The sequence below is a fragment of the Heloderma suspectum genome, chromosome 5 (genome assembly GCF_057233095.1).
Source record: "Heloderma suspectum isolate Gila_16-S chromosome 5, 16-S_ref, whole genome shotgun sequence".
Lineage (NCBI taxonomy): Eukaryota > Metazoa > Chordata > Lepidosauria > Squamata > Helodermatidae > Heloderma > Heloderma suspectum.
Window position 1 is genome coordinate 11,403,478 of NC_139462.1, and position 13,615 is coordinate 11,417,092.

Sequence of the window (13,615 nt, forward strand, 5' to 3'; positions counted from 1 at the left end):
TCCTTAGCAGCAGCTGGGATCACTTCAAAGCAAAGTGAAGGCCTTCAGCTGCTGCCATATTTGTTTCTTACAAATGTCTCTGAGCCACAAGTGGGCTCAGAGACACTGCTAGGAAATTATGGTGGTGGGTAGCTGCAGGCTGATTCTTCTGCAGCACATCCAGCGACCAAGAAAAAGAAGGGGGAAAGAATCATACAATCATAGAATAGTAGGGTTGGAAGGGGCCTACAAGGCCATCAAGTCCAACCCCCTGCTCAATGCAGGAATCCAAGTCAGAGCATCCCTGACAGATGGCTGTCCAGCCTCGTCTTGAACACCTCCAGTGTGGGAGAGCCCACCACCTCCCTAGGCAATTCGTTCCATTGTCGTATTGCTTTCACAGTCAGGACGTTTTTCCTGATGTTCAGCCAGAATCTGGCTTCCTGTAACTTGAGCCCATTATTCCGTGTCCTGCACTCTCGGATGATCAAGAAGAGATCCTGGCCTTCCTCTCTGTGACAACCTTTCAAGTACTTGAAGAGCGCTGTCCTATCCCCTCTCAGTCTCTCTTCTCAAGGCTAACCATGCCCAGTTATTTCAGTCTCTCCTCATAGGGCTTTGTTTCCAGTCCCTGGATCATCTCCGTTGCCCTCCTCTGAACCCTCTCCAGTTTGTCTGCATCCTTCTTAAAGTGTGTTGCCCAGAACTGGACACAGTACTCCAGATGAGGCCTAACCAGTGCTGAGGGGAACTAGTACTTCACAGGATTGGAAAGCTATGCTTCTATTAATGCAGCCCAAAATAGCATTTGCCTTTTTTGCAGCCACATCATATTGTTGGCCCAACAATGTGATGTCGCTGACAAATCTCCTGTTTGACCGCGGCTCAATTTGTGCAAGTTTCCCGTTCACACAGAGGGAGCAGTGAGCTCCTGTCTGGTAAGCTGCTCTTCCCATGGCATCCATTTTGTGATGGTACCTAGGACAGTTTCTCAAATTGCCAAAATTGCCCCAAAGGTTGCCTAACCCTGTGTCAGGATTTCAAGCCCTCCCGCTGAATCATGAGGCAACATAGACTCATTGTGCAATCCACAAAGTCTTCATTCAGTTAAAACACATCTTCACACCTTTAGCGTCTGTGCAGTCTAGGAGCTGTCCTCTAAGCCTGATTAGCTAAACAAAGCAAGGCAGTTGCCTACTGACTAAATGGACCATTTCCCACCATGCCCAACAGGTTTTACCTGGACTCCTCCTTCAGAGAGGGCCCTCCTGACCCAACTTCTGAGATGCAGCCAATCTGGCGGTCTGCCTCTCACCTCCTCTCAATTCCGCCTGCTTAACCCTGAGATGGACTCTGGGATCTGTCAATTCTTGTTCTCACTCCCCCTCCAACACAGGCTGAGTTCCGATGGGGGGGAGGGAGAAGATGGTCTCTGAACCTGGGTCTCCTGCTGGATAAATTTGTCAGGTTTCCTGATCCCCCCAGCACACAGTCTCAGGCAATCTGACACCGGACACCTAAATCAGTGAGATTTCTTTATTGCAGGAAATCCCATGGCAAAAGCTTAATGGTTACACTCTTCAGAAATCATATAGCTGATGGGCAGTAGCTATAGGCTCTATGTAATTCTAGAATAGTCCAAAGCTAAACACTACTGCTGTGACTGAGATCCTCATCAACGTGGTTTCCCCTTTGTCATTCTCCAGTTCTGAACACCAGGGAAGGGACTCTGGATTCCTGGGTACCTAACCCAGGTAATCCTTTCATGGGGTTCCAACCCCGGACATAGAAAGGGAATGATTCCTGGAATGAACCCATCAGGCAATCAAGGGATAACTTCTTGAAGGGACTAAACAAACCACATCCATAGAGACTCCAACTTTGAATCTTTTTTTGTAACTCCAGGCTACATGGTTAAGGCATATCAAGATCAAAGGAAGGGTAAACCTAGACACGCAGGGAGTTCGGTGCCACCTCTTTAGCATTGGTCACTCCACACTGCATGCGTCCAGGCGTATGCAAGTCGTAGATCAAACCCAGCCTGCCAGTATGCTGAGCTAATGACAGACTCACACAATCCAAAGCAGCGAGAGTTCAAGTCTATGAAAAGCCTCACAGTACTTTTCATGGCAAGTCCTTAACAATCCAACGTTCCAGTCCATGCGCAGAGTGCCTCCAAAAGCCCAGACGATGATGGATCCAAACAGAGAAGGCTTCAGGCAACGAAGACGAGATGTTCCTAGTAAAGGCTCTTCGCCTTTGCATCAGCTTAAAAGGGAAGACGTGACTGTAAGACACCCCCTCCATATCCCTTGAGAGACAAGGGCCTTTAGCCTTTCAGCAAGGCCCCTGTCTAAACAGGCATCACTGCTCAGCCCTCCAGCAGTGATGCTTTGACCTGGGTGACTCTTCTGCAAACCCCACCCCACCTCTGTCAGGTTCTCATGGACAGCTTTCAGCCTCCCTGCCTGCCAAGGCCAAACCAGCCAGTGGACAGGGAGTTGGGTGACTCCCCTGGCTGTCCTCTGAGAACACTGACAGAGAGAACCTCCCACCGATTCTGACATTCCAGAGGATGAATAGGTCCAAGCCCTTCCAGGCAACTTCTAATCAAATCCTGGCTATAACCTACAAGGGCCTGACAAAACCCCTGGGAAGATTCATCCCTGACTCCTGGAGAGTCTTGAGGAATTTCCTCTCCTGCTCTCTGTCCCAACTGTGCTTCTTCTAGCTCTGCCTCTGAATCTGACTCAGAAACCAAATCAGGAAACCTGGTTCCATCCTGACACCTTGCTCTATACTCTTATCTGAAATAAATCTCTAAGTTGCTCCATTGGCTACCAAGACATTCCTGGGTCCCCAGTCTACTGTCACTCCACACTCCTCCAGGTCATGTAACTTCGAGGAGAAAAGAGAAGATGATCCGAGGAAACCTGGGTTAGAAACAAAGATCTTAGGCACTTGGGCCTAAGATTCTGGGCACCACACTTGAAGAAGGATGCAGACAAACTGGAGAAGGTTCAGAGGAGGGCAACAAAGATGATCAGGGGACTGGAAACAAAGCCCTATGAAGAGAGACTGAAAGAACTGGGCATGTTTAGCCTTGAGAAGAGAAGACTGAGGGGAGATAGGATAGTGCTCTTCAAGTACTTGAAAGGCTGTCACAGAGAAGAAGGCCAGGATGTCTTCTTGATCATCCCAGAGTGCAGGACACGGAATAATGGGCTCAAGTTACAGGAAGCTAGATTCCGGCTGAACATCAGGAAAAACTTCCTGACTGTAAGAGCAATACGACAATGGAACCAATTACCTAGGGAGGTGGTGGGCTCTCCCACACTGGAGGCCTTCAAGACGAGGCTGGACAGCCATCTGTCAGGGATGCTCTGACTTGGATTCCTGCATTGAGCAGGGGGTTGGACTTGATAGCCTTGTAGGCCCCTTCCAACCCTACTATTCTATGATTCTATGATGTAGGCATTGTGACAGTCCAAGGAGTCAATTTTGCCATCGCTTCTCACCCAGTAAGAACTTGGTTGCGCTCACTTTGTGAGAGCATCCTCATGACATCGGAGCTGTGATAGTTCTGTGATAGCCAAGAGGTAGAGAAAGCCAGAAGTGATAGAAATAGGGATGTGCAGATCAGGAAAGCCACCAACAAGCCTCCCTTCACCACCTTCCGGCAGCTTCCTAACCTGCACTAATTATTTGTGACTGCTGAATTAAAGCCACCAGTTGTCATTCCCAGACCTCAGTGTTGAGAATCCAGTCACCACACCACCTCTCCTTATCTTAACAACATTGTCATCTTCAGAAATGTGATGCCTGGCAAGAGATGACATGTAATAGAATGTCATGCGCAAATTTACCTATTTAACTGAATGCAGATATCCGACATGCCACATATAGTATATTGGAAACAAAACCAACCAAACAAAATGACAGGCCTTCATACCCGCTTCAGAAACTGCAGTTGGCCATCACAACAGCAATAAAATGTGAACAACCTGTTGCCAAACCTGTCCATCTCAGTCTCAAGCATCCATATTTTATCAGCATACAGCATTCCAAGAACACTGCCTCTGTTAAAATCAGGCATCTTCAAGAGATTGGTCAAGACATTACATTTAACTAAACTTGACCTATTTTCAAACTTGTCTCTATTTTTTCATTGCTCATTTACTTAGACATTTCTGTAACTGTCTGCATCCTCTCATGGATAAGTGTCTTATATAACCCTGAATGCTCAAGCTGATGTACCTTTTGGGTCAGTATCATTCTACATAGGCCTGTCATTCACCATGTTCCTCAGGTATGCATTGCACAAGGGGGGCTACAATCTCCTCAGTCCTACTCCACCTAGCCACATTGTGCACTTTCACATAATTTTATTTATTTCTTTACAATATTATATACCGCACCACATCAAAAGATTTTGGAGTGGTGAACAGCAAAGATAAAAGAATAAAACATGTTAAAGCAATTAAAACATTTTAAAAAGAAACAAGTTCTGATAAGACCAAATTTAATAATCCGCAGCTGGCATTCAAGAAAGACTTCCTAAAATGTTGTCTTCAGGAGGCGCCAGAAGCAACACAGCTGCCAAAGGCAGGGAGTTCTACAGGACGGGGGCCACCACACTGAAGGCTCTTTTCCTGGTGGACTCCAGCCGGGCCATGAGTCTATGTAGAACCACCAGGAACATGCCCTCTGATGACCTCAGTGACCAGGCAGGTTGGTAAGGAAGGAGGCGCTCTCTCAGGTACCCTGGTCCGAAGTTGTTTAGGGCTTTGTACACTAGCACTGATACCTTAAACCTGGCCTGGTAGTGAATAAGTAGCCAGTGAACTTATGCTCCTCAGGTATGCAGCTGCTAGGCATGGAATAGAGTAAAACGGCCCCTGGACTCGATGGCCATACAGGCCCCTTCCAAACCTACTTATTCTATAATAATTATTCTATGATGATTCTAGATTTGGTGGTGGTGGTGGTGGTAATGGAGTAAAAGGAGCCATTTGGATTTCTTCTGCGGCATGTCAAAATCTCTTAGATCTACCCTAATCCTTCACTCTTTCTGGATATCAGCCCTGCTCTACAGACCTGGCTTGTCATGTGTCGAAATGTCTGTGGAATCTCTCATGACTTGTCCCCTTGGAAGAAATGATGGATCATGGAAATCCATAGAGCTTTATCCAATGTTAGTCTAACCTAACACATTAACACATTAAGAGTAGACCCACATTCATTTCAGTGGGTCTACTCTTAAGTAGGACTAACATTGGATACAATCTATAGGACACTATCTCACACATTGCTTATACAGCCATCAACATTTCTCATCTCTCCCCGCACCCTATCTCCTTCCTCTGTTTCAAGGCATGAAATGAGAAATTGTACAAGCACCCCTCTTTGCAAGGTTTTAGTTCTCCTGGTTACAACCTGTCATATGGGATCTGCTGCCATTATGTCCCTCCCTCATCCCTGGCTGAATTGCTTGACAAGGGAGAGAATGAGAAGTCAATTAGGCTGGTGGCTGGGCCTGGAGAAATGCACCTTACAAAAATTCTCATCTTTCCCACCCCTGTCCAGAAACTTTTTCTCCAATGCTCTCAGCTCCTTTCTGACAACTGTCCTCTATCAGATAATTTTTTTTAAAAAAGAGAGAACTAGAACAATCCAGATTTTGGTGAGACAAGAAGGTTCCGATTGCTCATGATTGAATGCCATGCAATTTCTATGCCTTTCTATGACTGCTTGAGGAACTACCTCTCTAGGGAGGTTAGACTGGCCCTGTCTTTGCTCAGCTTTATATATAAAAACTGAATATGTTTTGTTGTTGTTGTTGTTGCTCCTTTGGGCTTTTATTGGTGTTTAAAACTGGGTTGATTCTGCTCTCTGCGTGTTTTTTTTTTTAGCTCTGCTGGTAATTTCGTTTGTTGTTTTGATTTTGTTTTAATTTTTCTTCTTTTTGTACGCCATCTTGGGGGCCCTATCTAAGTCTAAATGCAGGTGATAAATATTTTTTTCTAAAAAAACTGGCATCATAGAAGAAAAGTCGTTGGTGCTGACCTGTGAGCAGAAGCTTTGAATGGCCCACAGGCTATTCCACACAACCGTTGCCTTCCTTTATGAAATGCTTTGATTACAACAAAATTATTCCAAAGCAGCATCAGCTGTGATCTGCTACTCCCTCGACTCCTTGCCAGTTGACAAACACAGATTTCTGCATCTCACCTCTTGATTCCCTTCTGGTTTGTTCCTTGCTTTCCTGCTTACCTCACTGAAAACCTAAGGCCATTTTTAAAATAATTCTGCAGAGGCCTAAGATTTCATTCACTGAAGCCTCTTTGCTTCCTGATAGTTAGGAGTCACGGAACCACACATCTGTGGGTTTTTCCCCAAAAACATTTACATTCCTGTTCTAATGATGATCTTTCTCCTTGATTTTGCTTACTATTTGTTGTTATAGATCAGGGGTGGGCAACTTCTGGGGGCTCTGGGGGCCAACCCTCCCACACCTCCCCAAATCCACTGGGGCTGCCCCCTGCCCTCCATTGCTATTGCACCACCAAAGGCATGACAGAAAGAAAATGGGCCTAAAACGGTCAGGCTCTCTCCTTTTTGCTGCTCTGCTGCCATGCCAACAAATTTCAATGGCAAGCCAAATCTTGTTTTCTTGAAAAGAAGGAAAATCAACTTTTTTTAAACTGCTGCAACGCTGGCTTTTAGCAGAGAATTTTGGTGGTGGCAGTGGGAGCTACAAAAAAAGTTGTGGGGGGCAAATGCAGTCCACAGGCCATGTATTGCCCACCCCTATTATAGGTAATGGGGGGAGACCAAATGTATGCATAGGTTTTAGTTATTTTATTTTTGTGAATCTCCGTATTTATGCTATTATATTAGGAGTGTGTGTGTGTGTGTGTATATATGTATATGTGTGTGTGTGTGTGTATGAAAGAGAGAAAGACTAACAACAGAGTATAAAATATATATTTAAGCTAAAAGTTTCAGCTTCCACCTTCATCAGTAGCTGTGTTGTTAATTGTTAAGTGTGCTGTTAATTATTGGGTAATTCCCACTTAACAGCACAGCTACTGGTGAGGGCAGAAGCCGAAACATTTTGGTTAAAATATATATTTTTAGTAATCTGTTGTTAGTCTTTCTGTCTTTCTTACACATTTTACCTTAAGCCTGACAGCATCCACAGCGGACCCCGAGCCTCCTTGTGGCTTTGCTGTTGTGCTGCTTTACACCAATCTCTCTCTCTCTCTCTTCTTTTATGTGCATTTGGGGGGGGGGAAGTTTGAAATAAAATATTTTTTGATTGAAATAACATTGTTAGGCCCTTTGGAATCAAAGTTCAGGGTCACATAGCTGTCAAAATCAGTGGAAGCAGGCCCTTCTGTAGGATACCACAGATGGGGCAGCCAAGGACAGGGTCAGGAGGTGAATGTTGAAAGGAAACAAAATGAACATCCCTGTGAGCAAAACATGGGGACCAGATAAGAGGCGAGGGGAGCAGAGGCTTGGAAGACCTTGTCAAATGATACAGTCTCCACACAGAGGCGACTGAACAACTCTTTGGCATAGCATTAGCTCGGCACAGGCAACATAATGTTTGGAAGCTGCTTGCTATATGGATCAGCCTAAGGGTCTCCATGACACTAATTCGGACATCGCCTGTATGGTAGGGCCAGTCTGTGTGGTAGGTACTGTGGTCCGTAACATTTGAATCATTTGAAAGGGCAAATTAGGTTACACGGAAATACATGTAACAATGCCCAAATGTTGTTGCTGTTGCTTGCTTTCCTAATGAAAAAACAGACTTTGGGGGCTGCATAGTAAGCAGTGAGTTGGGAGATGGGTAGTAGTGCTTCAAACGTTCCCTGCTGGCTGTTTGTCACTGAAAATGACCTTCTCACACTACTCCCCTCAGATGGATGTTTATGCATCTGGAATCTCATGTGTATGTGGGGTGTGTGTGTGGGGGGGCAGCTCGAGGCAGCCAGTTCTTGCCAAGGACATTGGAGAAAACTCCTGAGGAGTTACTTTGCACCGCAATGTGATCAAACAAGTACAAAAGAGCTCACTTGCTTTTGACAGACCAACTTCTAGGATAGCTCTTTGGGACTGCCGGACCCTGGCTCAAGTCCGGCTTCCTGTGACTTGCAAGGGTTTTGTTTTATTTCCCGTGGGAAAAAATACTAATCCAAAAATATTTTTCCCCCCAGAAAGAATGTTGGATCAGGACTAGGGAGACACAGGTTCAAATCCCCATACAGCCTTGAAGCTTATTGGGTGGTTTTGGGCCAATCAGTATCCCTTATCTCAAAAACTATTCAAGGTATTGAAAGTGGATAGAGATATGTTTTGCTCCCTCTCTCATAGTATTAGAACCTGAGATCTTGCAATGAAGGTGAATGGTACGAGATCCAGAGCAGATAAAAGGAAGTGTTTCTTCACACAGCGCCTAATCAAACTATGGGATTCGCTACCACAAGATACGGTGATGGCCATCATCTGGCATGGCTTTAAAAGAGGCTTAGGCAAATTCATGGAGGATAAGGGGATCAATGGCTACACAACATTATGGACTACATATTAACTCTTGTATCAGAGGCAGGAGGTTGCTACATTTTACTCATGTCCTCCTTGTGGGCTTCCCATTGGGTCATCTGGATCGCTACTGTGGGAAGAGAATGTTGGACTACATAGGCCTTGGCCTGATCCAGCAGGGCTCTTCTTAATGTTTTTATATTACCGCATAGGATTATTACAAGAATTAAATGGGGAAGGGGGACTGGGGGGAACCATGTAGGCCACCTTGAGCTCTTTGGAGGAATGGTGGGATCTTAATATAATCAATCAATCAATCAATCAATCACCCTGCACCACCAAGTACTGAGCTGGAATCCATGCCAGAAATATTGAATTAAAAAATCTGGCTCGAAATCAGGTTGAGACAGATTCTGTAAGAATCCCTATTTTTAAATTATAATTGCTACCTGGATTATGGCTCTAAGCCTCAAATGTTCTCAGCTAGTAGGAGATCTTGTTGCACCTTGAGGGGGAAGGAACTGCTGGTATTTCAGATGCATCTGTGATAATCGAAAATGTTGGCCATTTTACCACAGGCACATCTTGTATTACTTAGTCTTTGGCAGCTGTGAACCTCAGGACAATTAATCATGATCTGAATTACATTGTCAGGCTTTGATTTATGACTTTAACAGTTTTGATTAATTGCAAATGTAAATGAACTGGAACCCTTTACATTAGTCATTCACTAACCGACTGTCAGTAGCTATGGGAAGTTTAAGGTTAGCAATTTAACATTTTGGTAACTTAAAAGTAAGATTTTCTTTTTTATATATGTATGTATGTATGTATGTATGGATAGATAGATAGATAGATAGATAGATAGATAGATAGATAGATAGATACTTAGACCTTATTTCCTTTTTAATAAAGGAATTGAACCAACGTCAGTTTTTGAAACATGAAGGATACAGTTTTCACACAGCAGCATAGTTGGGCTAGAATTCATAAGAATGGCTTTCTAGCTCACTTAAAATAGATAATGAGGAAAGTCCTTGTCTGGTACTATGCAAAGCTGTATGTGGGTGGGAAGGAGGAGGGAGGGGCAAAACCAAAACAAAACAGGGGTGCAGACGATCAGAGGGCCATAGCCCAGTGGCGGAGCCCCCGCTTTGCATGCAGAAGGTCCCAAGTTCAATCCCTGGCATCCCCAGGTAGGACTGGAAAGGATTCCTGCCAGGAGAGCTGCTGCCAGTCAGTGTTGACAACACTGGGCTAGATGGACCCATGGTTCAACTTGGTATAATGCAGTTTCCTGTGTTCCTAGAGGTGCTTGAAATTTTTGCTTGAGCAATTCAGAGTTGACTTGATAAGAAGCTTCTCAGGTAGTTTGCTGTTCTGCACTACTCAGGAACCTCTTGCTGCTTGCATGATTCTCCCCAGCACACACAACCTTAGCAGCCTTTGCTTCTAGCCGTGGCACTGCTATGTTTGAAGATGCTGTGTTTGAAGATGCTCTGGGCAAGATGCCCTCCAGGCCCCCTTGCACTGTGCCCTCCCAGACCGCCCTACCCTGGGTCCTCTGCAACTGCTGCTGTCCTGCTTTGTCCATCACCCAGCCTACCCCCGGGCCCAGTTTTCTCCCCACTCCCTGTCCCTCCCCCCTCTCTGGACGCCTGCTGACACAAATGGGGGGCATACATAGAGCTGGCTGGTCAGGCATATCATGGAGAAGCATCCCTGCCATGTGGAACTGTTTTTTGTAATGAGGAAGAAAGAGGAACACCCTTCCTGATGCTGCCTGGTAAGCTGGGGAAGGGGGATAGATAGTGGGGCAAATGGTGAGGCTGCCCTGGGCATGTTCTGCTTTTCACCTTTCTCAAGGTGACATTGGGAAGGGAAGGGGTTTCCTCTTCCTCCTCCTCCTTTTTCTTCTTCCAATCAGTTATGGAGTGGTAGATGTGCTGCCCCATGAAGTACTGAGGCCAGCTTGGCTGAAAAGTGCATCTATCTTTACTCATCATCTTGAAAAGAAGGAAAGGGAAACCCTTCCCAATGTTGCCTGCTAAGCCTGGGGCAGGGGGATTGGAATGGTAGAGCAAATGCTAGGAGTCTTCTCCTCACCCCACCCCTGCATTGCAGGCTTTGTCAAAAGTGTTTTCTTTTTCTTCTTCTTCTTTCGTTTTTATAAAGCAGTTCTGCATTGACAGTCCCACTGCTCAGCGAAGTGCCTGTGAGCCGACTCCAACCACGTGTGCCTACCGCCATCTTTGTTTCTGAGACAAGTGCCTCAGGGCCCTAGGGCCTAAAGGCACTCCGGGAAAGGAAGATGGCTCTAGGCAGGGCAGCAGCTGGGTTAGCAGGTGCTTTGTGAGTAACGTGCTCAGCACTGCAGAGCTGTCTTTTTAATGTAATTAAGGGATGCTGCCACCTGTCTCGGACAACTGTTGGATACGGCCACCTGTCCTGCAGCTGACAGACATCTACCTTGAGGTCCAGGATTAATGATGCCCCTGATTTCTAGAGAACGTAGTGGGGGTTACTAGGGCTTTGGCCACAATATGAGCTTCAAGAATTCATAATGTTTACCTCAAAGAAGACGCAAACATTATGAGGACCTTGAATTCTTCTTTGGCTCGGATTAAAATTTGAACCGGAGAAGAATTCCTGGCTTACACCTCCACCCCACAAGTTATCCTTTGGGCTGTATGGAGCCTCCGTGAAACCCATAATCATGGGGGCATGTTATTTATTTGTTTATTTGTTTGTTTGTTTATTTATTTATTTATTACATTTATATCCTGCCTTTTTTCCTCCTTAAGGAACCCAAGGCAGCTTACACAATCCTCCTCCTCTATTTTATCCTCACAACAACAACCCTGTGAGGTGGGTTGGGCTGAGAGTCTGTGACTGGCCCAAAGTCACTCAGTGAACTTCCATGGGTGAGTGGGGACTAGAACCCGAATCTCCCGACTCCTAGTCCAACACTCCAGCCACTACACCACACTGGCTCTTGACCAGTGGCCTTTGAATTGACCCTGGTCTTTGAATGCCAAAGGCAGCCAGCTCCCCACAACTTCAGGGGATCCCAGTAGCCTCCCTGAGGCTGTTCAGCCCAAGATGGGGACACTTGAAAGTCTCCTTGATCCCAGGAGAAGATGAAATCATGTGAAGCTGTTGTGGGGGTGGGAAGGGGGGGGGGAATCATATGGCCAAATTCAGATTAGCCTTGAAATGAGCTGAACCATTTTCCTATTTGGAGGGTGGCATATTTTCAGTCCAATCCAGTCCAAATCAGTTTGTTCAGCCATCTGTATTTAGTTCTTTGGTATGTTAAGACAAAAGTGATAATGCAAGGTAAGTCATTGAAGAAGTGGGTGGCAGTTTATTTCCTCTGAGGGACATCTTTTGCAGGAGAGTACCACCTAAATGTATGCCTTTGGAAATGAGATGAAGCTCATTTGCATGGGACTTGCATGGGAATCTTTCCATCTTGTTAGCTTCCTTTTGGGGGAAGGCGAGGGATCAGTACTACAGAGTGTCAACCTTGCCATTTTAAAATGAACTCTTATTTCAGACCAGACAAATGTTACTTCCAGGAAATGTAGGGTGAGGAGCAGTGCATGCGAGTTGTACTTCCACTCCCATGATTGATTATAATGTCTGGCCCGGAGGAAGCACATTCCTCTTACCAGGGAGTTGCGTTCATTCCAGGAAGGAGAAACAGTGCACCTGTTATCACTGGAGGGCAAGATATGCCACTTCAACTTTGGACATTCTAATCCAGGCTTCTGCAGCCTAGCACCCTCCAGATGTTTTGGCCATCAACTCCCATCCGCTGTAGCCAGCATGGCCAATGGTCAGGAATGCTGGGAGTTGTTGTCCAGAACATCTGGAGGGCACCAAGTTGGGGGAGGCTGTTCTAGTCTGGGAAAGCACAGCTTGTTGATTTGTAGCACAAAATTTAAGCGTTGATATCTACAGAGCAACTCTTGCCAGGGAGTTTGGTTTATTGGCTTTCTCGGTGTTCCTGTTTCATTTTATTTCCTTCTGTGATGTGTCTTCTAGCTGCAGGGACAGGGCAACACAATGCTTTAGCGTACAGGTTTTTGGCATACAGGTTTTTCTTATGCTTGTTGCAACCTGTTTTATGGAGCAGCCAGTGGTGTGGCTAAACTGCAGCAAGATAGGAGGACACAATGTCACACTTCTTTGCAGGTGCCATCTTGAGCTATAAAGAGACTATCATGAGTAAGGAAACAACCCAGGGTGACTTAAACCCCCTTATCACTGAGACAAGGGATTCTGCAAAGGGAGACATGCACCATGGGATCCTGATTTGCTGTTTGTACTGCAAATCAAATTGTGAGTGGCTGCAGAAAGGATTAATGTGACAATAAAATGTCCTTAATGTAGTAAAGCCAGAAAATCAAGGACATTGTTCCCACCAAAATGGAAATTGTTTTGAGATGCTGCACAGTGTCATACTTCCCAGTGCTTCTTTGACAATGAATGGAACATTTTGTGGCTTTACATGCTGAAAGCTGAAGAACAAGTGTGATTAGGAGCTCGTGGCTCAGGATCTAATCTATTTCTAAGAACTGTTCAGTTCAGTAATCTGGTTTTGAGAAGTTTTCTTTCCAGCTCCAAATATTTCAAGCTAATCTAATCCTTTCTAATTGCTGGTATGCTTCCTTGGTAGCTGACCTCTCTGCTTTGCTTCAAGGAAGTTTTCCTATCTATCTATCTATCTATCTATCTATCTACCTCTCTGCTTTGCTTCAAGGAAGTTTTCCTATCTATCTATCTATCTATCTATCTATCTTTTTAGTCAAAATCGAGAGGTCTGGGTTACTGGTCCCCGCATCTCCCTGTCTTTGTTGAGCTGTATGGGAGGAGTAAAGGTCACGGGCAGATATATAAGAGGAAAGAAGGATAGGAAGGTTATGTGGGGCAAGACCTGCCCAGATCACTTTATAGTTAAGGCAAAATGTTGATATTGTATGGAAAAAAAGGTAAGGGAGCTGGTGTAGGGATTTGAGGAGGGGTGTCACCCAAACTCAGCAATGCAAGATATGAATGGTTTTCACATTGGAGTTTT

General features: G+C 45.3%; 1 protein-coding gene across 3 annotated transcripts in view; it reads left to right on the plus strand.

Moving 5' to 3' along the window:
• Positions 1-13,615, plus strand: part of CTNNA2 (catenin alpha 2) — an 857,198-nt gene that overhangs the window by 296,291 nt on the left and 547,292 nt on the right. The gene's annotated exons all lie outside the window — the stretch shown is intronic.